Source organism: Narcine bancroftii, chromosome 7 (genome assembly GCF_036971445.1).
Source record: "Narcine bancroftii isolate sNarBan1 chromosome 7, sNarBan1.hap1, whole genome shotgun sequence".
In the NCBI taxonomy this organism is placed as follows: Eukaryota; Metazoa; Chordata; class Chondrichthyes; order Torpediniformes; family Narcinidae; genus Narcine; species Narcine bancroftii.
Window position 1 is genome coordinate 124099209 of NC_091475.1, and position 26547 is coordinate 124125755.

The window sequence follows — 26547 nt, forward strand, 5'->3', positions numbered from 1 at the left end:
GATTCCCAGCCTCTGATTCCCCAGCTCTGATTCCCCGCCTCTGATTCCCCGTGTTTGATTCCCTGCCTCTGATTCCCCGCCTCTGATTCCCCATCTCTGATTCACCGCCTTTGATTCGCCACCTCTGATTCCCCATATCTGATTCCCCACCTCTGTTTCCCCGCATCTGATTCCCCATCTCTGATTCACCGCCTTTGATTCGCCACCTCTGATTCCCCATATCTGATTCCTCGCCTCTGTTTCCCCGCCTCTGATTCCCCGCCTCTGATTCCCCATATCTCATTCCCCGCCTCTGATTCCCCATCTCTGATTCCCGGACTCTGATTCCCCACCTCTGATTCCCGGCCTCTTATTCCCGGCATCTGATTCCGGCCTCTGATTCCCGGCCTCTGATTCCCTGCTTCTGATTCCCCATCTCTGATTCCGCAAATCTAATTCCCTGCCTCTGATTCCCCACCTCTGATTCCCCATATCTGATTCCCCGCCTCTGTTTCCCCGCCTCTGATTCCCCGCCTCTGTTTCCCCATATCTAAGTCCCCGCCTCTGATTCCCCAACTTTGATTCCCCACCTCTGATTCCCCAGCTCTGATTCCCCGCCTCTGATTCCCAGCCTCTGATTCCCAACCTCTGATTCCCCACCTCTGATTCCCCATATCTCATTCCCCGCCTCTGTTTCCCCGCCTCTGATTCCCCGCCTCTGTTTCCCCATATCTGATCCCCGCCTCTATTTGCCTGCATCTGATTCCCCGCCTCTGTTTCCCCATATCTGATTCCCCGCCTCTGAATCCCCAACTCTGATTCCCTGCCTCTAATTTCCCAGCTCTGATTCCCCGCCTCTGATTCCCCGCGTCTGATTACCGGCCTCTGATTCCCCGCCTCTGATTCCCCATCTCTGATTCACAACCTCTGATTCCCCACCTCTGATACCCCATATCTGATTCCCCGCCTCTGTTTCCCCGCCTCTGATTCCCCACCTCTGATTCCCCATATCTGATTCCCCGCCTCTGTTTCCCCGCCTCTGATTCCCCGCCTCTGTTTCCCCATATCTAAGTCGCCGCCTCTGATTCCCCAACTTTGATTCCCCACCTCTGATTCCCCAGCTCTGATTCCCCGCCTCTGATTCCCAGCCTCTGATTCCCAACCTCTGATTCCCCACCTCTGATTCCCCATATCTCATTCCCCGCCTCTGTTTCCCCGCCTCTGATTCCCCGCCTCTGTTTCCCCATATCTGATCCCCGCCTCTATTTGCCTGCATCTGATTCCCCGCCTCTGTTTCCCCATATCTGATTCCCCGCCTCTGAATCCCCAACTCTGATTCCCTGCCTCTAATTTCCCAGCTCTGATTCCCCGCCTCTGATTCCCCGCGTCTGATTACCGGCCTCTGATTCCCCGCCTCTGATTCCCCATCTCTGATTCACAACCTCTGATTCCCCACCTCTGATACCCCATATCTGATTCCCCGCCTCTGTTTCCCCGCCTCTGATTCCCCACCTCTGATTCCCAATATCTGATTCCCCGCCTCTGATTCCCCACCTCTGATTCCCCACCTTTGATTCGCCAGCTATGATTCCCCGCCTCTGATTCCCCGTGTTTGATTCCCTGCCTCTGATTCCCGGCCTCTGATTCCCCATCTCTGATTCACCGCCTTTGATTCGCCACCTCTGATTCCCCATATCTGATACCCGCCTCTGTTTCCCCGCCTCTTATTCCCCTCCTCTGATTCCCCATATCTCATTCCCCGCCTCTGAATCCCCATCTCTGATTCCCGGACTCTGATTCCCCACCTCTGATTCCCTGCTTCTGATTCTGATTCCCTGCCTTTGATTCCCCATCTCTGATTCCGCACATCTGATTCCCTGCCTCTGATTCCCCATCTCTGATTCCCCATATCTGATTCCCCGCCTCTGTTTCCCCGCCTCTGAATCCCCGCCTCTGTTTCCCAATATCTAAGTCCCCGCCTCTGATTCCCCAAATCTAATTCCCCACCTCTGATTCCCCAGCTCTGATTCCCCGCCTCTGATTCCCCGCATCTGATTCCCTGCATCTGTTTCCCCATATCTGATTCCCGGCCTCTGGTTCCCCGCCTCTGATTCCCCGCCTCTGATTCCCTGCCTCTGATTCCCCATCTCCGATTCCGCACATCTGATTCCCTGCCTCTGATTCCCCGCCTCTGATTCCCCGCCTCTGATTCCCTGCCTCTGATTCCCAACCTCTGATTCCCCGTGTTTGATTCCCCGCCTCTGTTTCCCCGCCTCTGATTCCCCGCCTCTGATTCCCCAACTCTAATTCCCCGCCTCTGATTCCCCATATCTGATTCCCCGCCTCTGATTCCCCACCCCTGTTTCCCCATATCTGATTCCCTGCCTCTGATTCCCCAACTTTGATTCCCAGCATCTGATTCCCCAGCTCTGATTCCCCGCCTCTGATTCCCCGCATCTGATTCCCTGCATCTGATTCCAAGCCTCTGATTCCCTGCCTCTGATTCCCAACCTCTGATTCCCCACCTCTGATTCCCCATATCTGATCCCCAGCCTCTGTTTCCCCGCCTCTGTTTCCCCATATCTGATTCCCGGCCTCTGATTCCCTGCCTCTGATTCCCCGCCTCTGATTCCCTGCCTCTGATTCCCCATCTCCGATTCCGCACATCTGATTCCCTGCCTCTGATTCCCCGCCTCTGATTCCCCGCCTCTGATTCCCTGCATCTGATTCCCAACCTCTGATTCCCCACCTCTGATTCCCCGTGTTTGATTCCCCGCCTCTGTTTCCCCGCCTCTGATTCCCCGCCTCTGATTCCCCAACTCTAATTCCCCACCTCTAATTCCCCATATCTGATTCCCTGCCTCTGTTTCACCGCCTCTGATTCCCCGCCCCTGTTTCCCCATATCTGATTCCCTGCCTCTGATTCCCCAACTTTGATTCCCAGCCTCTGATTCCCCAGCTCTGATACCCCGCCTCTGATTCCCCGTGTTTGATTCCCTGCCTCTGATTCCCCGCCTCTGATTCCCCATCTCTGATTCACCGCCTTTGATTCGCCACCTCTGATTCCCCATATCTGATTCCCCACCTCTGTTTCCCCGCATCTGATTCCCCATCTCTGATTCACCGCCTTTGATTCGCCACCTCTGATTCCCCATATCTGATTCCTCGCCTCTGTTTCCCCGCCTCTGATTCCCCGCCTCTGATTCCCCATATCTCATTCCCCGCCTCTGATTCCCCATCTCTGATTCCCGGACTCTGATTCCCCACCTCTGATTCCCGGCCTCTTATTCCCGGCATCTGATTCCGGCCTCTGATTCCCGGCCTCTGATTCCCTGCTTCTGATTCCCCATCTCTGATTCCGCAAATCTAATTCCCTGCCTCTGATTCCCCACCTCTGATTCCCCATATCTGATTCCCCGCCTCTGTTTCCCCGCCTCTGATTCCCCGCCTCTGTTTCCCCATATCTAAGTCCCCGCCTCTGATTCCCCAACTTTGATTCCCCACCTCTGATTCCCCAGCTCTGATTCCCCGCCTCTGATTCCCAGCCTCTGATTCCCAACCTCTGATTCCCCACCTCTGATTCCCCATATCTCATTCCCCGCCTCTGTTTCCCCGCCTCTGATTCCCCGCCTCTGTTTCCCCATATCTGATCCCCGCCTCTATTTGCCTGCATCTGATTCCCCGCCTCTGTTTCCCCATATCTGATTCCCCGCCTCTGAATCCCCAACTCTGATTCCCTGCCTCTAATTTCCCAGCTCTGATTCCCCGCCTCTGATTCCCCGCGTCTGATTACCGGCCTCTGATTCCCCGCCTCTGATTCCCCATCTCTGATTCACAACCTCTGATTCCCCACCTCTGATACCCCATATCTGATTCCCCGCCTCTGTTTCCCCGCCTCTGATTCCCCACCTCTGATTCTCCATATCTGATTCCCCGCCTCTGTTTCCCCGCCTCTGATTCCCCGCCTCTGTTTCCCCATATCTAAGTCCCCGCCTCTGATTCCCCAACTTTGATTCCCCACCTCTGATTCCCCAGCTCTGATTCCCCGCCTCTGATTCCCAGCCTCTGATTCCCAACCTCTGATTCCCCACCTCTGATTCCCCATATCTGATTCCCCGCCTCTGTTTCCCCGCCTCTGATTCCCCGCCTCTGTTTCCCCATATCTGATCCCCGCCTCTATTTGCCTGCATCTGATTCCCCGCCTCTGTTTCCCCATATCTGATTCCCCGCCTCTGAATCCCCAACTCTGATTCCCTGCCTCTAATTTCCCAGATCTGATTCCCCGCCTCTGATTCCCCGCGTCTGATTACCGGCCTCTGATTCCCCGCCTCTGATTCCCCATCTCTGATTCACAACCTCTGATTCCCCACCTCTGATACCCCATATCTGATTCCCCGCCTCTGTTTCCCCGCCTCTGATTCCCCACCTCTGATTCCCAATATCTGATTCCCCGCCTCTGATTCCCCACCTCTGATTCCCCGCCTTTGATTCGCCAGCTATGATTCCCCGCCTCTGATTCCCCGTGTTTGATTCCCTGCCTCTGATTCCCGGCCTCTGATTCCCCATCTCTGATTCACCGCCTTTGATTCGCCACCTCTGATTCCCCATATCTGATACCCGCCTCTGTTTCCCCGCCTCTTATTCCCCTCCTCTGATTCCCCATATCTCATTCCCCGCCTCTGAATCCCCATCTCTGATTCCCGGACTCTGATTCCCCACCTCTGATTCCCTGCTTCTGATTCTGATTCCCTGCCTTTGATTCCCCATCTCTGATTCCGCACATCTGATTCCCTGCCTCTGATTCCCCATCTCTGATTCCCCATATCTGATTCCCCGCCTCTGTTTCCCCGCCTCTGCTTCCCCGCCTCTGTTTCCCAATATCTAAGTCCCCGCCTCTGATTCCCCAAATCTAATTCCCCACCTCTGATTCCCCAGCTCTGATTCCCCGCCTCTGATTCCCCGCATCTGATTCCCTGCATCTGATTCCAAGCCTCTTATTCCCTGCCTCTGATTCCCAACCTCTGATTCCCCACCTCTGATTCCCCATATCTGATTCCCAGCCTCTGTTTCCCCGCCTCTGATTCCCCGCCTCTGTTTCCCCATATCTGATTCCCGGCCTCTGGTTCCCCGCCTCTGATTCCCCGCCTCTGATTCCCTGCCTCTGATTCCCCATCTCCGATTCCGCACATCTGATTCCCTGCCTCTGATTCCCCGCCTCTGATTCCCCGCCTCTGATTCCCTGCCTCTGATTCCCAACCTCTGATTCCCCGTGTTTGATTCCCCGCCTCTGTTTCCCCGCCTCTGATTCCCCGCCTCTGATTCCCCAACTCTAATTCCCCGCCTCTGATTCCCCATATCTGATTCCCCGCCTCTGATTCCCCACCCCTGTTTCCCCATATCTGATTCCCTGCCTCTGATTCCCCAACTTTGATTCCCAGCATCTGATTCCCCAGCTCTGATTCCCCGCCTCTGATTCCCCGCATCTGATTCCCTGCATCTGATTCCAAGCCTCTGATTCCCTGCCTCTGATTCCCAACCTCTGATTCCCCACCTCTGATTCCCCATATCTGATCCCCAGCCTCTGATTCCCTGCCTCTGTTTCCCCATATCTGATTCCCGGCCTCTGATTCCCTGCCTCTGATTCCCCGCCTCTGATTCCCTGCCTCTGATTCCCCATCTCCGATTCCGCACATCTGATTCCCTGCCTCTGATTCCCCGCCTCTGATTCCCCGCCTCTGATTCCCTGCATCTGATTCCCAACCTCTGATTCCCCACCTCTGATTCCCCGTGTTTGATTCCCCGCCTCTGTTTCCCCGCCTCTGATTCCCCGCCTCTGATTCCCCAACTCTAATTCCCCACCTCTAATTCCCCATATCTGATTCCCTGCCTCTGTTTCCCCGCCTCTGATTCCCCATCTCTGATTCACCGCCTTTGATTCGCCACCTCTGATTCCCCATATCTGATTCCCCACCTCTGTTTCCCCGCATCTGATTCCCCGCCTCTGATTCTCCATATCTCATTCCCCGCCTCTGACTCCCCATCTCTGATTCCCGGACTCTGATTCCCCACCTCTGATTCCTGGCCTCTTATTCCCAGCATCTGATTCCAGGCCTCTGATTCCCGTCCTCTGACTCCCCGCTTCTGATTCTGATTCCCTGCCTCTGATTCCCCATCTCTGATTCAGCACATCTGATTACCTGCCTCTTATTCCCCACCTCTGATTCCCCATATCTGATTCCCCGCCTCTGTTTCCACGCCTCTGATTCCCCGCCTCTGTTTCCCCATATCTAATTCCCCACCTCTGATGCCCCAACTCTGATTCCCCGCCTCTGATTCCACAGCTCTGATTCCCCGCCTCTGATTCCCCACATCCGATTCCCCATATCTGATTCCCCGCCTCTGTTTCCCCGCCCCTGATTCCCCGCCTCTGTTTCCCCATATCTGAATCCCCGCCTCTGATTCCCAACTATGATTCCCCGCCTCTTATTCCCCAGCTCTGATTCCCCGCCTCTGTTTCCCCATATCTGATGCCCCGCCTCTATTTGCCCGCCTCTGATTCCCCGCCTCTGTTTCCCCATATCTGATTCCCCGCCTCTGATTCTCAACTATGATTCCCTGCCTCTAATTTCCCAGCTCTGATTCCCCGCCTCTGATTCCCCGTGTCTGATTTCCTGCCTCTGATTCCCCGCCTCTGATTACCCATGTCTGATTCACCGCCTCTGATTCCCCACCTCTGATTCCCCATCTCTGATTCCGCACATCCGATTCCCTGCCTCTGATTCCCCGCCTCTGATTCACTGCCTCTGCTTCCCCAGCTCTGATTCCCCGCCTGTGATTCCCCGCGTCTTATTCCCTGCTTCTGATTCTGATTCCCTGCCTCTGATTCCCCATCTCTGATTCCGCACATCTGATTCCCTGCCTCTGATTCCCCACCTCTGATTCCCCATATCTGATTCCCCGCCTCTGTTTCCCCACCTCTGATTCCCCGCCTCTGTTTCCCCATATCTAAGTCCCCGCCTCTGATTCCCCAACTCTGATTCCCCACCTCTGATTCCCCAGCTCTCATTCCCCGCCTCTGATCCCCGCATCTGATTCCCTGCATCTGATTCCCAGCCTCTGATTCCCTGCCTCTGATTCCCAACCTCTGATTCCCCACCTCTGATTCCCCATATCTGATTCCCCGCCTCTATTTGCCCGCCTCTGATTCCCCGCCTCTGTTTCCCCATATCTGATTCCCCGCCTCTGATTCCCAACTATGATTCCCTGCCTCTAATTTCCCAGCTCTGATTCCCCGCCTCTGATTCCCCGTGTCTGATTTCCTGCCTCTGATTCCCCGCCTCTGATTACCCATGTCTGATTCACCGCCTCTGATTCCCCACCTCTGATTCCCCATCTCTGATTCCGCACATCCGATTCCCTGCCTCTGATTCCCCGCCTCTGATTCACTGCCTCTGCTTCCCCAGCTCTGATTCCCCGCCTCTGATTCCCCGCGTCTTATTCCCTGCTTCTGATTCTGATTCCCTGCCTCTGATTCCCCATCTCTGATTCCGCACATCTGATTCCCTGCCTCTGATTCCCCACCTCTGATTCCCCATATCTGATTCCCCGCCTCTGTTTCCCCACCTCTGAATCCCCGACTCTGTTTCCCCATATCTAAGTCCCCGCCTCTGATTCCCCAACTCTGATTCCCCACCTCTGATTCCCCAGCTCTCATTCCCCGCCTCTGATCCCCGCATCTGATTCCCTGCATCTGATTCCCAGCCTCTGATTCCCTGCCTCTGATTCCCAACCTCTGATTCCCCACCTCTGATTCCGCACATCTGATTACCTGCCTCTGATTCCCCACCTCTGATTCCGCACATCTGATTCCCTGCCTCTGATTCCCCACCTCTGATTCCTCATATCTGATTCCTCGCCTCTGTTTCCCCGCCTCTGATTCCCCGCCTCTGATTCCCCAGCTCTCATTCCCCGCCTCTGATTTTCCGTGTTTGATTCCCTGCCTCTGATTCCCGGCCTCTGATTCCCCATCTCTGATTCACCGCCTTTGATTCGCCACCTCTGATTCCCCATATCTGATTCCCCGCCTCTGTTTCCCCGCCTCTGATTCCCCGCCTCTGATTCCCCATATCTCATTCCCCGCCTCTGAATCCCCATCTCTGATTCCCGGACTCTGATTCCCCACCTCTGATTCCCGGCCTCTTATTCCCTGCATCTGATTCCGGCCTCTGATTCCCGGCCTCTGATTCCCTGCTTCTGATTCCCCATCTCTGATTCCGCAAATCTAATTCCCTGCCTCTGATTCCCCACCTCTGATTCCCCATATCTGATTCCCCGCCTCTGTTTCCCGGCCTCTAATTCCCCGCTTCTGATTCTGATTCCCTGCCTCTGATTCCCCATCTCTGATTCCGCACATCTGATTCCCTGCCTCTGATTCCCAACCTCTGATTCCCCATCTCTGATTCATCGCCTTTGATTCGCCACCTCTGATTCCCCATATCTGATTCCTCGCCTCTGTTTCCCCGCCTCTGATTCCCTGCCTCTGATTCCCCATCTCTGATTCCGCACATCTGATTCCCTGCCTCTGATTCCCAACCTCTGATTCCCCATCTCTGATTCATCGCCTTTGATTCGCCACCTCTGATTCCCCATATCTGATTCCTCGCCTCTGTTTCCCCGCCTCTGATTCCCCGCCTCTGATTCCCCATATCTCATTCCCCGCCTCTGATTCCCCATCTCTGATTCCCGGACTCTGATTCCCCACCTCTGATTCCCGGCCTCTTATTCCCGGCATCTGATTCCGGCCTCTGATTCCCGGCCTCTGATTCCCTGCTTCTGATTCCCCATCTCTGATTCCGCAAATCTAATTCCCTGCCTCTGATTCCCCACCTCTGATTCCACATATCTGATTCCCCGCCTCTGTTTCCCGGCCTCTGATTCCCCGCTTCTGATTCTGATTCCCTGCCTCTGATTCCCCATCTCTGATTCCGCACATCTGATTCCCTGCCTCTGATTCCCCACCTCTGATTCCCCATATCTGATTTCCCGCCTCTGTTTCCCCGCCTCTGATTCCCCGCCTCTGTTTCCCCATATCTAATTCCCAACCTCTGATGCCCCAACTCTGATTCCCTGCCTCTGATTCCCCGCGTTCTATTCCCTGCCTCTGATTCCCCGCCTGTGATTCCCCATCTCTGATTCACCACCTCTGATTCCCCACCTCTGATTCCCCATATCTGATTCCCCGCCTCTGAATCCCCAACTCTGATTCCCTGCCTCTGATTCCCCAGCTCTGATTCCCCGCCTTTGATTCCCCCGTCTGATTCCCAGCCTCTGAAACCCCGTGTCTGATTTCTTGCCTCTGATTCCCCGCCTCTGATTCCCCATCTCTGATTCACAGCCTCTGATTCCCCACCTCTGATTCCCCAACACTGATTCCGCACATCTGATTCCCTGCCTCTGATTCCCCGACTCTGATCCCCACCTCTGATTCCCCAACACTGATTCCCCGCCTCTGATTCCCCAGCTCTGATTCCCCGCCTCTGATTCCCCGTGTTTGATTCCCTGCCTCTGATTCCCCGACTCTGCTTCCCCAGCTCTGATTCCCCGCCTGTGATTCCCCGCGTCTTATTCCCTGCTTCTGATTCTGATTCCCTGCCTCTGATTCCCCATCTCTGATTCCGCACATCTGATTCCCTGCCTCTGATTCCCCACCTCTGATTCCCCATATCTGATTCCCCGCCTCTGTTTCCCCACCTCTGATTCCCCGCCTCTGTTTCCCCATATCTAAGTCCCCGCCTCTGATTCCCCAACTCTGATTCCCCACCTCTGATTCCCCAGCTCTCATTCCCCGCCTCTGATCCCCGCATCTGATTCCCTGCATCTGATTCCCAGCCTCTGATTCCCTGCCTCTGATTCCCAACCTCTGATTCCCCACCTCTGATTCCCCATATCTGATTCCCCGCCTCTATTTGCCCGCCTCTGATTCCCCGCCTCTGTTTCCCCATATCTGATTCCCCGCCTCTGATTCCCAACTATGATTCCCTGCCTCTAATTTCCCAGCTCTGATTCCCCGCCTCTGATTCCCCGTGTCTGATTTCATGCCTCTGATTCCCCGCCTCTGATTACCCATGTCTGATTCACCGCCTCTGATTCCCCACCTCTGATTCCCCATCTCTGATTCCGCACATCCGATTCCCTGCCTCTGATTCCCCGCCTCTGATTCACTGCCTCTGCTTCCCCAGCTCTGATTCCCCGCCTCTGATTCCCCGCGTCTTATTCCCTGCTTCTGATTCTGATTCCCTGCCTCTGATTCCCCATCTCTGATTCCGCACATCTGATTCCCTGCCTCTGATTCCCCACCTCTGATTCCCCATATCTGATTCCCCGCCTCTGTTTCCCCACCTCTGAATCCCCGCCTCTGTTTCCCCATATCTAAGTCCCCGCCTCTGATTCCCCAACTCTGATTCCCCACCTCTGATTCCCCAGCTCTCATTCCCCGCCTCTGATCCCCGCATCTGATTCCCTGCATCTGATTCCCAGCCTCTGATTCCCTGCCTCTGATTCCCAACCTCTGATTCCCCACCTCTGAATCCGCACATCTGATTACCTGCCTCTGATTCCCCACCTCTGATTCCGCACATCTGATTACCTGCCTCTGATTCCCCACCTCTGATTCCCCATATCTGATTCCTCGCCTCTGTTTCCCCGCCTCTGATTCCCCGCCTCTGATTCCCCAGCTCTCATTCCCCGCCTCTGATTTTCCGTGTTTGATTCCCTGCCTCTGATTCCCGGCCTCTGATTCCCCATCTCTGATTCACCGCCTTTGATTCGCCACCTCTGATTCCCCATATCTGATTCCCCGCCTCTGTTTCCCCGCCTCTGATTCCCCGCCTCTGATTCCCCATATCTCATTCCCCGCCTCTGAATCCCCATCTCTGATTCCCGGACTCTGATTCCCCACCTCTGATTCCCGGCCTCTTATTCCCTGCATCTGATTCCGGCCTCTGATTCCCGGCCTCTGATTCCCTGCTTCTGATTCCCCATCTCTGATTCCGCAAATCTAATTCCCTGCCTCTGATTCCCCACCTCTGATTCCCCATATCTGATTCCCCGCCTCTGTTTCCCGGCCTCTAATTCCCCGCTTCTGATTCTGATTCCCTGCCTCTGATTCCCCATCTCTGATTCCGCACATCTGATTCCCTGCCTCTGATTCCCAACCTCTGATTCCCCATCTCTGATTCATCGCCTTTGATTCGCCACCTCTGATTCCCCATATCTGATTCCTCGCCTCTGTTTCCCCGCCTCTGATTCCCCGCCTCTGATTCCCCATATCTCATTCCCCGCCTCTGATTCCCCATCTCTGATTCCCGGACTCTGATTCCCCACCTCTGATTCCCGGCCTCTTATTCCCGGCATCTGATTCCGGCCTCTGATTCCCGGCCTCTGATTCCCTGCTTCTGATTCCCCATCTCTGATTCCGCAAATCTAATTCCCTGCCTCTGATTCCCCACCTCTGATTCCCCATATCTGATTCCCCGCCTCTGTTTCCCGGCCTCTGATTCCCCGCTTCTGATTCTGATTCCCTGCCTCTGATTCCCCATCTCTGATTCCGCACATCTGATTCCCTGCCTCTGATTCCCCACCTCTGATTCCCCATATCTGATTTCCCGCCTCTGTTTCCCCGCCTCTGATTCCCCGCCTCTGTTTCCCCATATCTAATTCCCAACCTCTGATGCCCCAACTCTGATTCCCTGCCTCTGATTCCCCGCGTTCTATTCCCTGCCTCTGATTCCCCGCCTGTGATTCCCCATCTCTGATTCACCACCTCTGATTCCCCACCTCTGATTCCCCATATCTGATTCCCCGCCTCTGAATCCCCAACTCTGATTCCCTGCCTCTGATTCCCCAGCTCTGATTCCCCGCCTTTGATTCCCCCGTCTGATTCCCAGCCTCTGAAACCCCGTGTCTGATTTCTTGCCTCTGATTCCCCGCCTCTGATTCCCCATCTCTGATTCACAGCCTCTGATTCCCCACCTCTGATTCCCCAACACTGATTCCGCACATCTGATTCCCTGCCTCTGATTCCCCGACTCTGATCCCCACCTCTGATTCCCCAGCTCTGATTCCCCGCCTCTGATTCCCCAACACTGATTCCCCGCCTCTGATTCCCCAGCTCTGATTCCCCGCCTCTGATTCCCCGTGTTTGATTCCCTGCCTCTGATTCCCCGCCTCTGATTCCCCATCTCTGATTCACCGCCTTTGATTCGCCACATCTGATACCCCATATCTGATTCCTCGCCTCTGTTTCCCCGCCTCTGATTTACTGCCTCTGCTTCCCCAGCTCTGATTCCCCGCCTGTGATTCCCCGCGTCTTATTCCCTGCTTCTGATTCTGATTCCCTGCCTCTGATTCCCCATCTCTGATTCCGCACATCTGTTTCACTGCCTCTGATTCCCCACCTCTGATTCCCCATATCTGATTCCCCGCCTCTGTTTCCCCACCTCTGATTCCCCGCCTCTGTTTCCCCATATCTAAGTCCCCGCCTCTGATTCCCCAACTCTGATTCCCCACCTCTGATTCCCCAGCTCTCATTCCCCGCCTCTGATCCCCGCATCTGATTCCCTGCATCTGATTCCCAGCCTCTGATTCCCTGCCTCTGATTCCCAACCTCTGATTCCCCACCTCTGATTCCCCATATCTGATTCCCCGCCTCTATTTGCCCGCCTCTGATTCCCAGCCTCTGTTTCCCCATATCTGATTCCCCGCCTCTGATTCCCAACTATGATTCCCTGCCTCTAATTTCCCAGCTCTGATTCCCCGCCTCTGATTCCCCGTGTCTGATTTCCTGCCTCTGATTCCCCGCCTCTGATTACCCATGTCTGATTCACCGCCTCTGATTCCCCACCTCTGATTCCCCATCTCTGATTCCGCACATCCGATTCCCTGCCTCTGATTCCCCGCCTCTGATTCACTGCCTCTGCTTCCCCAGCTCTGATTCCCCGCCTCTGATTCCCCGCGTCTTATTCCCTGCTTCTGATTCTGATTCCCTGCCTCTGATTCCCCATCTCTGATTCCGCACATCTGATTCCCTGCCTCTGATTCCCCACCTCTGATTCCCCATATCTGATTCCCCGCCTCTGTTTCCCCACCTCTGAATCCCCGACTCTGTTTCCCCATATCTAAGTCCCCGCCTCTGATTCCCCAACTCTGAATCCCCACCTCTGATTCCCCAGCTCTCATTCCCCGCCTCTGATCCCCGCATCTGATTCCCTGCATCTGATTCCCAGCCTCTGATTCCCTGCCTCTGATTCCCAACCTCTGATTCCCCACCTCTGATTCTGCACATCTGATTACCTGCCTCTGATTCCCCACCTCTGATTCCGCACATCTGATTACCTGCCTCTGATTCCCCACCTCTGATTCCCCATATCTGATTCCTCGCCTCTGTTTCCCCGCCTCTGATTCCCCGCCTCTGATTCCCCAGCTCTCATTCCCCGCCTCTGATTTTCCGTGTTTGATTCCCTGCCTCTGATTCCCGGCCTCTGATTCCCCATCTCTGATTCACCGCCTTTGATTCGCCACCTCTGATTTCCCATATCTGATTCCCCGCCTCTGTTTCCCCGCCTCTGATTCCCCGCCTCTGATTCCCCATATCTCATTCCCCGCCTCTGAATCCCCATCTCTGATTCCCGGACTCTGATTCCCCACCTCTGATTCCCGGCCTCTTATTCCCTGCATCTGATTGCGGCCTCTGATTCCCGGCCTCTGATTCCCTGCTTCTGATTCCCCATCTCTGATTCCGCAAATCTAATTCCCTGCCTCTGATTCCCCACCTCTGATTCCCCATATCTGATTCCCCGCCTCTGTTTCCCGGCCTCTAATTCCCCGCTTCTGATTCTGATTCCCTGCCTCTGATTCCCCATCTCTGATTCCGCACATCTGATTCCCTGCCTCTGATTCCCAACCTCTGATTCCCCATCTCTGATTCATCGCCTTTGATTCGCCACCTCTGATTCCCCATATCTGATTCCTCGCCTCTGTTTCCCCGCCTCTGATTCCCCGCCTCTGATTCCCCATATCTCATTCCCCGCCTCTGATTCCCCATCTCTGATTCCCGGACTCTGATTCCCCACCTCTGATTCCCGGCCTCTTATTCCCGGCATCTGATTCCGGCCTCTGATTCCCGGCCTCTGATTCCCTGCTTCTGATTCCCCATCTCTGATTCCGCAACTCTAATTCCCTGCCTCTGATTCCCCACCTCTGATTCCCCATATCTGATTCCCCGCCTCTGTTTCCCGGCCTCTGATTCCCCGCTTCTGATTCTGATTCCCTGCCTCTGATTCCCCATCTCTGATTCCGCACATCTGATTGCCTGCCTCTGATTCCCCACCTCTGATTCCCCATATCTGATTTCCCGCCTCTGTTTCCCCGCCTCTGATTCCCCGCCTCTGTTTCCCCATATCTAATTCCCAACCTCTGATGCCCCAACTCTGATTCCCGGACTCTGATTCCCCACCTCTGATTCCCGGCCTCTTATTCCCGGCATCTGATTCCGGCCTCTGATTCCCGGCCTCTGATTCCCTGCTTCTGATTCCCCATCTCTGATTCCGCAAATCTAATTCCCTGCCTCTGATTCCCCACCTCTGATTCCCCATATCTGATTCCCCGCCTCTGTTTCCCGGCCTCTGATTCCCCGCTTCTGATTCTGATTCCCTGCCTCTGATTCCCCATCTCTGATTCCGCACATCTGATTCCCTGCCTCTGATTCCCCACCTCTGATTCCCCATATCTGATTTCCCGCCTCTGTTTCCCCGCCTCTGATTCCCCGCCTCTGTTTCCCCATATCTAATTCCCAACCTCTGATGCCCCAACTCTGATTCCCTGCCTCTGATTCCCCGCGTTCTATTCCCTGCCTCTGATTCCCCGCCTGTGATTCCCCATCTCTGATTCACCACCTCTGATTCCCCACCTCTGATTCCCCATATCTGATTCCCCGCCTCTGAATCCCCAACTCTGATTCCCTGCCTCTGATTCCCCAGCTCTGATTCCCCGCCTTTGATTCCCCCGTCTGATTCCCAGCCTCTGAAACCCCGTGTCTGATTTCTTGCCTCTGATTCCCCGCCTCTGATTCCCCATCTCTGATTCACAGCCTCTGATTCCCCACCTCTGATTCCCCAACACTGATTCCGCACATCTGATTCCCTGCCTCTGATTCCCCGACTCTGATCCCCACCTCTGATTCCCCAGCTCTGATTCCCCGCCTCTGATTCCCCAACACTGATTCCCCGCCTCTGATTCCCCAGCTCTGATTCCCCGCCTCTGATTCCCCGTGTTTGATTCCCTGCCTCTGATTCCCCGCCTCTGATTCCCCATCTCTGATTCACCGCCTTTGATTCGCCACCTCTGATACCCCATATCAGATTCCTCGCCTCTGTTTCCCCGCCTCTGATTCCCCATCTCTGATTCCGCACATCTGATTCCCTGCCTCTGATTCCCCACCTCTGATTCCCCATATCTGATTCCCCGCCTCTGTTTCCCCACCTCTGATTCCCCGCCTCTGTTTCCCCATATCTAAGTCCCCGCCTCTGATTCCCCAACTCTGATTCCCCACCTCTGATTCCCCAACTCTCATTCCCCGCCTCTGATCCCCGCATCTGATTCCCTGCATCTGATTCCCAGCCACTGATTCCCTGCCTCTGATTCCCAACCTCTGATTCCCCACCTCTGATTCCCCATATCTGATTCCCCGCCTCTATTTGCCCGCCTCTGATTCCCCGCCTCTGTTTCCCCATATCTGATTCCCCGCCTCTGATTCCCAACTATGATTCCCTGCCTCTAATTTCCCAGCTCTGATTCCCCGCCTCTGATTCCCCGTGTCTGATTTCCTGCCTCTGATTCCCCGCCTCTGATTACCCATGTCTGATTCACCGCCTCTGATTCCCCACCTCTGATTCACCATCTCTGATTCCGCACATCCGATTCCCTGCCTCTGATTCCCCGCCTCTGATTCACTGCCTCTGCTACCCCAGCTCTGATTCCCCGCCTGTGATTCCCCGCGTCTTATTCCCTGCTTCTGATTCTGATTCCCTGCCTCTGATTCCCCATCTCTGATTCCGCACATCTGATTCCCTGCCTCTGATTCCCCACCTCTGATTCCCCATATCTGATTCCCCGCCTCTGTTTCCCCACCTCTGATTCCCCGCCTCTGTTTCCCCATATCTAAGTCCCCGCCTCTGATTCCCCAACTCTGATTCCCCACCTCTGATTCCCCAACTCTCATTCCCCGCCTCTGATCCCCGCATCTGATTCCCTGCATCTGATTCCCAGCCACTGATTCCCTGCCTCTGATTCCCAACCTCTGATTCCCCACCTCTGATTCCCCATATCTGATTCCCCGCCTCTATTTGCCCGCCTCTGATTCCCCGCCTCTGTTTCCCCATATCTGATTCCCCGCCTCTGATTCCCAACTATAATTCCCTGCCTCTAATTTCCCAGCTCTGATTCCCCGCCTCTGATTCCCCGTGTCTGATTTCCTGCCTCTGATTCCCCGCCTCTGATTACCCATGTCTGATTCACCGCCTCTGATTCCCCACCTCAAATTCCCCATCTCTGATTCCGCACATCCGATTCCCTGCCTCTGATTCCCCGCCTCTGATTCACTGCCTCTGCTACCCCAGCTCTGATTCCCCGCCTCTGATTCCCCGTGTCTTATTCCCTGCTTCTGATTCTGAATCCCTGCCTCTGATTCCCCATCTCTGATTCCGCACATCTGATTCCCTGCCTCTGATTCCCCACCTCTGATTCCCCATATCTGATTCCCCGCCTCTGTTTCCCCACCTCTGAATCCCCGCCTCTGTTTCCCCATATCTAAGTCCCCGCCTCTGATTCCCCAACTCTGATTCCCCACCTCTGATTCCCCAGCTCTCATTCCCCGCCTCTGATCCCCGCATCTGATTCCCTGCATCTGATTCCCAGCCTCTGATTCCCTGCCTCTGATTCCCAACCTCTGATTCCCCACCTCTGATTCCGCACATCTGATTACCTGCCTCTGATTCCCCACCTCTGATTCCGCACATCTGATTACCTGCCTCTGATTCCCCACCTCTGATTCCCCATATCTGATTCCTCGCCTCTGTTTCCCCGCCTCTGATTCCCCGCCTCTGATTCCCCAGCTCTGATTCCCCGCCTCTGATTTTCCGTGTTTGATTCCCTGCCTCTGATTCCCGGCCTCTGATTCCCCATCTCTGATTCACCGCCTTTGATTCGCCACCTCTGATTCCCCATATCTGATTCCCCGCCTCTGTTTCCCCGCCTCTGATTCCCCGCCTCTGATTCCCCATATCTCATTCCCCGCCTCTGAATCCCCATCTCTGATTCCCGGACTCTGATTCCCCACCTCTGATTCCCGGCCTCTTATTCCCTGCATCTGATTCCGGCCTCTGATTCCCGGCCTCTGATTCCCTGCTTCTGATTCCCCATCTCTGATTCCGCAAATCTAATTCCCTGCCTCTGATTCCCCACCTCTGATTCCCCATATCTGATTCCCCGCCTCTGTTTCCCGGCCTCTAATTCCCCGCTTCTGATTCTGATTCCCTGCCTCTGATTCCCCATCTCTGATTCCGCACATCTGATTCCCTGCCTCTGATTCCCAACCTCTGATTCCCCATCTCTGATTCATCGCCTTTGATTCGCCACCTCTGATTCCCCATATCTGATTCCTCGCCTCTGTTTCCCCGCCTCTGATTCCCCGCCTCTGATTCCCCATATCTCATTCCCCGCCTCTGATTCCCCATCTCTGATTCCCGGACTCTGATTCCCCACCTCTGATTCCCGGCCTCTTATTCCCGGCATCTGATTCCGGCCTCTGATTCCCGGCCTCTGATTCCCTGCTTCTGATTCCCCATCTCTGATTCCGCAAATCTAATTCCCTGCCTCTGATTCCCCACCTCTGATTCCCCATATCTGATTCCCCGCCTCTGTTTCCCGGCCTCTGATTCCCCGCTTCTGATTCTGATTCCCTGCCTCTGATTCCCCATCTCTGATTCCGCACATCTGATTGCCTGCCTCTGATTCCCCACCTCTGATTCCCCATATCTGATTTCCCGCCTCTGTTTCCCCGCCTCTGATTCCCCGCCTCTGTTTCCCCATATCTAATTCCCAACCTCTGATGCCCCAACTCTGATTCCCTGCCTCTGATTCCCCGCGTTCTATTCCCTGCCTCTGATTCCCCGCCTGTGATTCCCCATCTCTGATTCACCACCTCTGATTCCCCACCTCTGATTCCCCATATCTGATTCCCCGCCTCTGAATCCCCAACTCTGATTCCCTGCCTCTGATTCCCCAGCTCTGATTCCCCGCCTTTGATTCCCCCGTCTGATTCCCAGCCTCTGAAACCCCGTGTCTGATTTCTTGCCTCTGATTCCCCGCCTCTGATTCCCCATCTCTGATTCACAGCCTCTGATTCCCCACCTCTGATTTCCCATCACTGATTCCGCACATCTGATTCCCTGCCTCTGATTCCCCGACTCTGATCCCCACCTCTGATTCCCCAGCTCTGATTCCCCGCCTCTGATTCCCCAACACTGATTCCCCGCCTCTGATTCCCCAGCTCTGATTCCCCGCCTCTGATTCCCCGTGTTTGATTCCCTGCCTCTGATTCCCCGCCTCTGATTCCCCATCTCTGATTCACCGCCTTTGATTCGCCACCTCTGATACCCCATATCTGATTCATCGCCTCTGTTTCCCCGCCTCTGATTCCCCGCCTCTGATTCCCCAGCTCTGATTCCCCGCCTCTGATTTTCCGTGTTTGATTCCCTGCCTGGGATTCCCCAGCTCTGATTCCCCGCCTTTGATTCCCCCGTCTGATTCCCAGCCTCTGAAACCCCGTGTCTGATTTCTTGCCTCTGATTCCCCGCCTCTGATTCCCCATCTCTGATTCACAGCCTCTGATTCCCCACCTCTGATTCCCCATCTCTGATTCCGCACATCTGATTCCCTGCCTCTGATTCCCCGACTCTGATGCCCACCTCTGATTCCCCAGCTCTGATTCCCCGCCTCTGATTCCCCAACTCTGATTCCCCGCCTCTGATTCCCCAGCTCTGATTCCCCGCCTCTGATTCCCCGTGTTTGATTCCCTGCCTCTGATTCCCCGCCTCTGATTCCCCATCTCTGATTCACCTCCTGTGATTCGCCACCTCTGATTCCCCATATCTGATTCCTCGCCTCTGTTTCCCCGCCTCTGATTCCCCACCTCTGATTCCCCAGCTCTGATTCCCCGCCTCTGATTTTCCGTGTTTGATTCCCTGCCTCTGATTCCCGGCCTCTGATTCCCCATCTCTGATTCACCGCCTTTGATTCGCCACCTCTGATTCCCCATATCTGATTCCACGCCTCTGTTTCCCCGCCTCTGATTCCCCGCCTCTGATTCCCCAGCTCTGATTCCCCGCCTCTGATTCCCCAGCTCTGATTCCCCGCCTCTGATTCCCCGTGTTTGATTCCCTGCCTCTGATTCCCCGCCTCTGATTCCCCATCTCTGATTCACCGCCTTTGATTCGCCACCTCTGATTCCCCATATCTGATTCCTCGCATCTGTTTCCCCGCCTCTGATTCCCCGCCTCTGATTCCCCAGCTCTGATTCCCCGCCTCTGATTTTCCGTGTTTGATTCCCTGCCTCTGATTCCCGGCCTCTGATTCCCCATCTCTGATTCACCGCCTTTGATTCGCCACCTCTGATTCCCCATATCTGATTCCCCGTCTCTGTTTCCCCGCCTCTGATTCCCCACCTCTGATTCCCCAGCTCTGATTCCCCGCCTCTGATTCCCCGTGTTTGATTCCCTGCCTCTGATTCCCCGCCTCTGATTCCCCATCTCTGATTCACCGCCTTTGATTCGCCACCTCTGATTCCCCATATCTGATTCCTCGCCTCTGTTTCCCCGCCTCTGATTCCCCGCATCTGATTCCCCAGCTCTGATTCCCCGCCTCTGATTTTCCGTGTTTGATTCCCTGCCTCTGATTCCCGGCCTCTGATTCCCCATCTCTGATTCACCGCCTTTGATTCGCCACCTCTGATTCCCCATATCTGATTCCTCGCCTCTGTTTCCCCGCCTCTGATTCCCCGCCTCTGATTCCCCATTCTGATTCCCCGCCTCTGATTTTCCGTGTTTGATTCCCTGCCTCTGATTCCCGGCCTCTGATTCCCCATATCTGATTCCCCGCCTCTGAATCCCCAACTCTGATTCCCTGCCTCTGATTCCCCAGCTCTGATTCCCCGCCTTTGATTCCCGCGTCTGATTCCCAGCCTCTGAAACCCCGTGTCTGATTTCTTGCCTCTGATTCCCCGCCTCTGATTCCCCATCTCTGATTCACAGCCTCTGATTCCCCAACTCTGATTCCCAATCTCTGATTCCGCACATCTGATTCCCTGCCTCTGATTCCCCGACTCTGATCCCCACCTCTGATTCCCCAGCTCTGATTCCCCGCCTCTGATTCCCCAACTCTGATTCCCGCCTCTGATTCCCCAGCTCTGATTCCCCGCCTCTGATTCCCCGTGTTTGATTCCCTGCCTCTGATTCCCCGCCTCTGATTCCCCATCTCTGATTCACCGCCTTTGATTCGCCACCTCTGATTCCCCATATCTGATTCCTCGCCTCTGTTTCCCCGCCTCTGATTCCCCGCCTCTGATTCCCCAGCTCTGATTCCCCGCCTCTGATTTTCCGTGTTTGAATCCCTGCCTCTGATTCCCCAGCTCTGATTCCCCGCCTTTGATTCCCCCGTCTGATTCCCAGGCTCTGAAACCCCGTGTCTGATTTCTTGCCTCTGATTCCCCGCCTCTGATTCCCCATCTCTGATTCACAGCCTCTGATTCCCCACCTCTGATTCCCCATCTCTGATTCCGCACATCTGATTCCCTGCCTCTGATTCCCCGACTCTGATCCCCACCTCTGATTCCCCAGCTCTGATTCCCCGCCTCTGATTCCCCAACTCTGATTCCCCGCCTCTGATTCCCCAGCTCTGATTCCCCGCCTCTGATTCCCCGTGTTTGATTCCCTGCCTCTGATTCCCCGCCTCTGATTCCCCATCTCTGATTCACCACCTTTGATTCGCCACCTCTGATTCCCCATATCTGATTCCTCGCCTCTGTTTCCCCGCCTCTGATTCCCCGCCTCTGATTCCCCAGCTCTGATTCCCCGCCTCTGATTTTCCGTGTTTGATACCCTGCCTCTGATTCCCGGCCTCTGATTCCCCATCTCTGATTCACCGCCTTTGATTCGCCACCTCTGATTCCCCATATCTGATTCCCCGCCTCTGTTTCCCCGCCTCTGATTCCCCGCTTCTGATTCCCCATATCTCATTCCCCGCCTCTGAATCCCCATCTCTGATTCCCGGACTCTGATTCCCCACCTCTGATTCCCGGCCTCTTATTCCCGGCATCTGATTCCGGCCTCTGATTCCCGGCCTCTGATTCCCTGCTTCTGATTCTGATTCCCTGCCTCTGATTCCCCATCTCTGATTCCGCACATCTGATTCCCTGCCTCTGATTCCCCGCCTCTGATTCCCCGCCTCTGTTTCCCAATATCTAAGTCCCCGCCTCTGATTCCCCAACTCTGATTCCCCACCTCTGATTCCCCAGCTCTGATTCCACGCCTCTGATTCCCCGCATCTGATTCCCTGCATCTGATTCCAAGCCTCTGATTCCCTGCCTCTGATTCCCAACCTCTGATTCCCCACCTCTGATTCCGCACATCTGATTCCCTGCCTCTGATTCCCCGACTCTGATCCCCACCTCTGATTCCCCAGCTCTGATTCCCCGCCTCTGATTCCCCGTGTTTGATTCCCTGCCTCTGATTCCCCGCCTCTGATTCCCCATCTCTGATTCATCGCCTTTGATTCCCGGCCTCTTATTCCCGGCATCTGATTCCGGCCTCTGATTCCCGACCTCTGATTCCCTGCTTCTGATTCCCCATCTCTGATTCCGCAAATCTAATTCCCTGCCTCTGATTCCCCACCTCTGATTCCCCATATCTGATTCCCCACCTCTGTTTCCCGGCCTCTGATTCCCCGCTTCTGATTCTGATTCCCTGCCTCTGATTCCCCATCTCTGATTCCGCACATCTGATTCCCTGCCTCTGATTCCCCACCTCTGATTCCCCATATCTGATTTCCCGCCTCTGTTTCCCCGCCTCTGATTCCCCGCCTCTGTTTCCCCATATCTAATTCCCAACCTCTGATGCCCCAACTCTGATTCCCTGCCTCTGATTCCCCGCGTTCTATTCCCTGCCTCTGATTCCCCGCCTGTGATTCCCCATCTCTGATTCACCACCTCTGATTCCCCACCTCTGATTCCCCATATCTAATTCCCCGCCTCTGTTTGCCCGACTCTGATTCCCCGCCTCTGTTTCCCCATATCTGATTCCCCGCCTCTGAATCCCCAACTCTGATTCCCTGCCTCTGATTCCCCAGCTCTGATTCCCCGCCTTTGATTCCCCCGTCTGATTCCCAGCCTCTGAAACCCCGTGTCTGATTTCTTGCCTCTGATTCCCCGCCTCTGATTCCCCATCTCTGATTCACAGCCTCGGATTCCCCACCTCTGATTCCCCATCTCTGATTCCGCACATCTGATTCCCTGCCTCTGATTCCCCGACTCTGATCCCCACCTCTGATTCCCCAGCTCTGATTCCCCGCCTCTGATTCCCCAACTCTGATTCCCCGCCTCTGATTCCCCAGCTCTGATTCCCCGCCTCTGATTCCCCGTGTTTGATTCCCTGCCTCTGATTCCCCGCCTCTGATTCCCCATCTCTGATTCACCGCCTTTGATTCGCCACCTCTGATTCCCCATATCTGATTCCTCGCCTCTGTTTCCCCGCCTCTGATTCCCCGCCTCTGATTCCCCATATCTCATTCCCCGCCTCTGATTCCCCATCTCTGATTCCCGGACTCTGATTCCCCACCTCTGATTCCCGGCCTCTTATTCCCGGCATCTGATTCCGGCCTCTGATTCCCGGCCTCTGATTCCCTGCTTCTGATTCCCCATCTCTGATTCCGCAAATCTAATTCCCTGCCTCTGATTCCCCACCTCTGATTCCCCATATCTGATTCCCCGCCTCTGTTTCCCCGCCTCTGATTCCCCGCCTCTGTTTCCCCATATCTAAGTCCCCGCCTCTGATTCCCCAACTTTGATTCCCCACCTCTGATTCCCCAGCTCTGATTCCCCGCCTCTGATTCCCAGCCTCTGATTCCCAACCTCTGATTCCCCACCTCTGATTCCCCATATCTGATTCCCCGCCTCTGTTTCCCCGCCTCTGATTCCCCGCCTCTGTTTCCCCATATCTGATCCCCGCCTCTATTTGCCTGCATCTGATTCCCCACCTCTGTTTCCCCATATCTGATTCCCCGCCTCTGAATCCCCAACTCTGATTCCCTGCCTCTAATTTCCCAGCTCTGATTCCCCGCCTCTGATTCCCCGCGTCTGATTACCGGCCTCTGATTCCCCGCCTCTGATTCCCCATCTCTGATTCACAACCTCTGATTCCCCACCTCTGATACCCCATATCTGATTCCCCGCCTCTGTTTCCCCGCCTCTGATTCCCCACCTCTGATTCCCCATCTCTGATTCCGCAAATCTAATTCCCTGCCTTTGATTCCCCACCTCTGATTCCCCATATCTGATTCCCCGCCTCTGTTTCCCCGCCTCTGAATCCCCGCCTCTGTTTCCCCATATCTAAGTCCCCGCCTCTGATTCCCCAACTTTGATTCCCCACCTCTGATTCCCCAGCTCTGATTCCCCGCCTCTGATTCCCAGCCTCTGATTCCCAACCTCTGATTCCCCACCTCTGATTCCCCATATCTGATTCCCCGCCTCTGTTTCCCCGCCTCTGATTCCCCGCCTCTGTTTCCCCATATCTGATCCCCGCCTCTATTTGCCTGCATCTGATTCCCCGCCTCTGTTTCCCCATATCTGATTCCCCGCCTCTGAATCCCCAACTCTGATTCCCTGCCTCTAATTTCCCAGCTCTGATTCCCCGCCTCTGATTCCCCGCGTCTGATTACCAGCCTCTGATTCCCCGCCTCTGATTCCCCATCTCTGATTCACAACCTCTGATTCCCCATCTCTGATTCATCGCCTTTGATTCGCCACCTCTGATTCCCCATATCTGATTCCTCGCCTCTGTTTCCCCGCCTCTGATTCCCCGCCTCTGATTCCCCATATCTCATTCCCCGCCTCTGATTCCCCATCTCTGATTCCCAGACTCTGATTCCCCACCTCTGATTCCCGGCCTCTTATTCCCGGCATCTGATTCCGGCCTCTGATTCCCGGCCTCTGATTCCCTGCTTCTGATTCCCCATCTCTGATTCCGCAAATCTAATTCCCTGCCTCTGATTCCCCACCTCTGATTCCCCATATCTGATTCCCCGCCTCTGTTTCCCGGCCTCTGATTCCCCGCTTATGATTCTGATTCCCTGCCTCTGATTCCCCATCTCTGATTCCGCACATCTGATTCCCTGCCTCTGATTCCCCACCTCTGATTCCCCATATCTGACTTCCCGCCTCTGTTTCCCCGCCTCTGATTCCCCGCCTCTGTTTCCCCATATCTAATTCCCAACCTCTGATGCCCCAACTCTGATTCCCTGCCTCTGATTCCCCGCGTTCTATTCCCTGCCTCTGATTCCCCGCCTGTGATTCCCCATCTCTGATTCACCACCTCTGATTCCCCACCTCTGATTCCCCATATCTGATTCCCCGCCTCAGAATCCCCAACACTGATTCCCTGCCTCTGATTCCCCAGCTCTGATTCCCCGCCTTTGATTCCCCCGTCTGATTCCCAGCCTCTGAAACCCCGTGTCTGATTTCTTGCCTCTGATTCCCCGCCTCTGATTCACCATCTCTGATTCACAGCCTCTGATTCCCCACCTCTGATTCCCCATCACTGATTCCGCACATCTGATTCCCTGCCTCTGATTCCCCGACTCTGATCCCCACCTCTGATTCCCCAGCTCTGATTCCCCGCCTCTGATTCCCCAACTCTGATTCCCCGCCTCTGATTCCCCAGCTCTGATTCCCCACCTCTGATTCCCCGTGTTTGATTCCCTGCCTCTGATTCCCCGCCTCTGATTCCCCATCTCTGATTCACCGCCTTTGATTCGCCACCTCTGATACCCCATATCTGATTCCTCGCCTCTCTTTCCCCGCCTCTGATTCCCCGCCTCTGATTCCCCAGCTCTGATTCCCCGCCTCTGATTTTCCGTGTTTGATTCCCTGCCTGAGATTCCCCAGCTCTGATTCCCCGCCTTTGATTCCCCCGTCTGATTCCCAGCCTCTGAAACCCCGTGTCTGATTTCTTGCCTCTGATTCCCCGCCTCTGATTCCCCATCTCTGATTCACAGCCTCTGATTCCCCACCTCTGATTCCCCATCTCTGATTCCGCACATCTGATTCCCTGCCTCTGATTCCCCGACTCTGATGCCCACCTCTGATTCCCCAGCTCTGATTCCCCGCCTCTGATTCCCCAACTCTGATTCCCCGCCTCTGATTCCCCAGCTCTGATTCCCCGCCTCTGATTCCCCGTGTTTGATTCCCTGCCTCTGATTCCCCGCCTCTGATTCCCCATCTCTGATTCACAGCCTTTGATTCGCCACCTCTGATTCCCCATATCTGATTCCTCGCCTCTGTTTCCCCGCCTCTGATTCCCCACCTCTGATTCCCCAGCTCTGATTCCCCGCCTCTGATTTTCCGTGTTTGATTCCCTGCCTCTGATTCCCGGCCTCTGATTCCCCATCTCTGATTCACCGCCTTTGATTCGCCACCTCTGATTCCCCATATCTGATTCCCCGCCTCTGTTTCCCCGCCTCTGATTCCCCGCCTCTGATTCCCCAGCTCTGATTCCCCGCCTCTGATTACCCAGCTCTGATTCCCCGCCTCTGATTCCCCGTGTTTGATTCCATGCCTCTGATTCCCCGCCTCTGATTCCCCATCTCTGATTCACCGCCTTTGATTCGCCACCTCTGATTCCCCATATCTGATTCCTCGCCTCTGTTTCCCCGCCTCTGATTCCCCGCCTCTGATTCCCCAGCTCTGATTCCCCGCCTCTGATTTTCCGTGTTTGATTCCCTGCCTCTGATTCCCGGCCTCTGATTCCCCATCTCTGATTCACCGCCTTTGATTCGCCACCTCTGATTCCCCATATCTGATTCCCCGCCTCTGTTTCCCCGCCTCTGATTCCCCGCCATTGATTCCCCAGCTCTGATTCCCCGCCTCTGATTCCCCGTGTTTGATTCCCTGCCTCTGATTCCCCGCCTCTGATTCCCCATCTCTGATTCACCGCCTTTGATTCGCCACCTCTGATTCCCCATATCTGATTCCTCGCCTCTGTTTCCCCGCCTCTGATTCCCCGCATCTGATTCCCCAGCTCTGATTCCCCGCCTCTGATTTTCCGTGTTTGATTCCCTGCCTCTGATTCCCGGCCTCTGATTCCCCATCTCTGATTCACCGCCTTTGATTCGCCACCTCTGATTCCCCATATCTGATTCCTCGCCTCTGTTTCCCCGCCTCATATTCCCCGCCTCTGATTCCCCAGC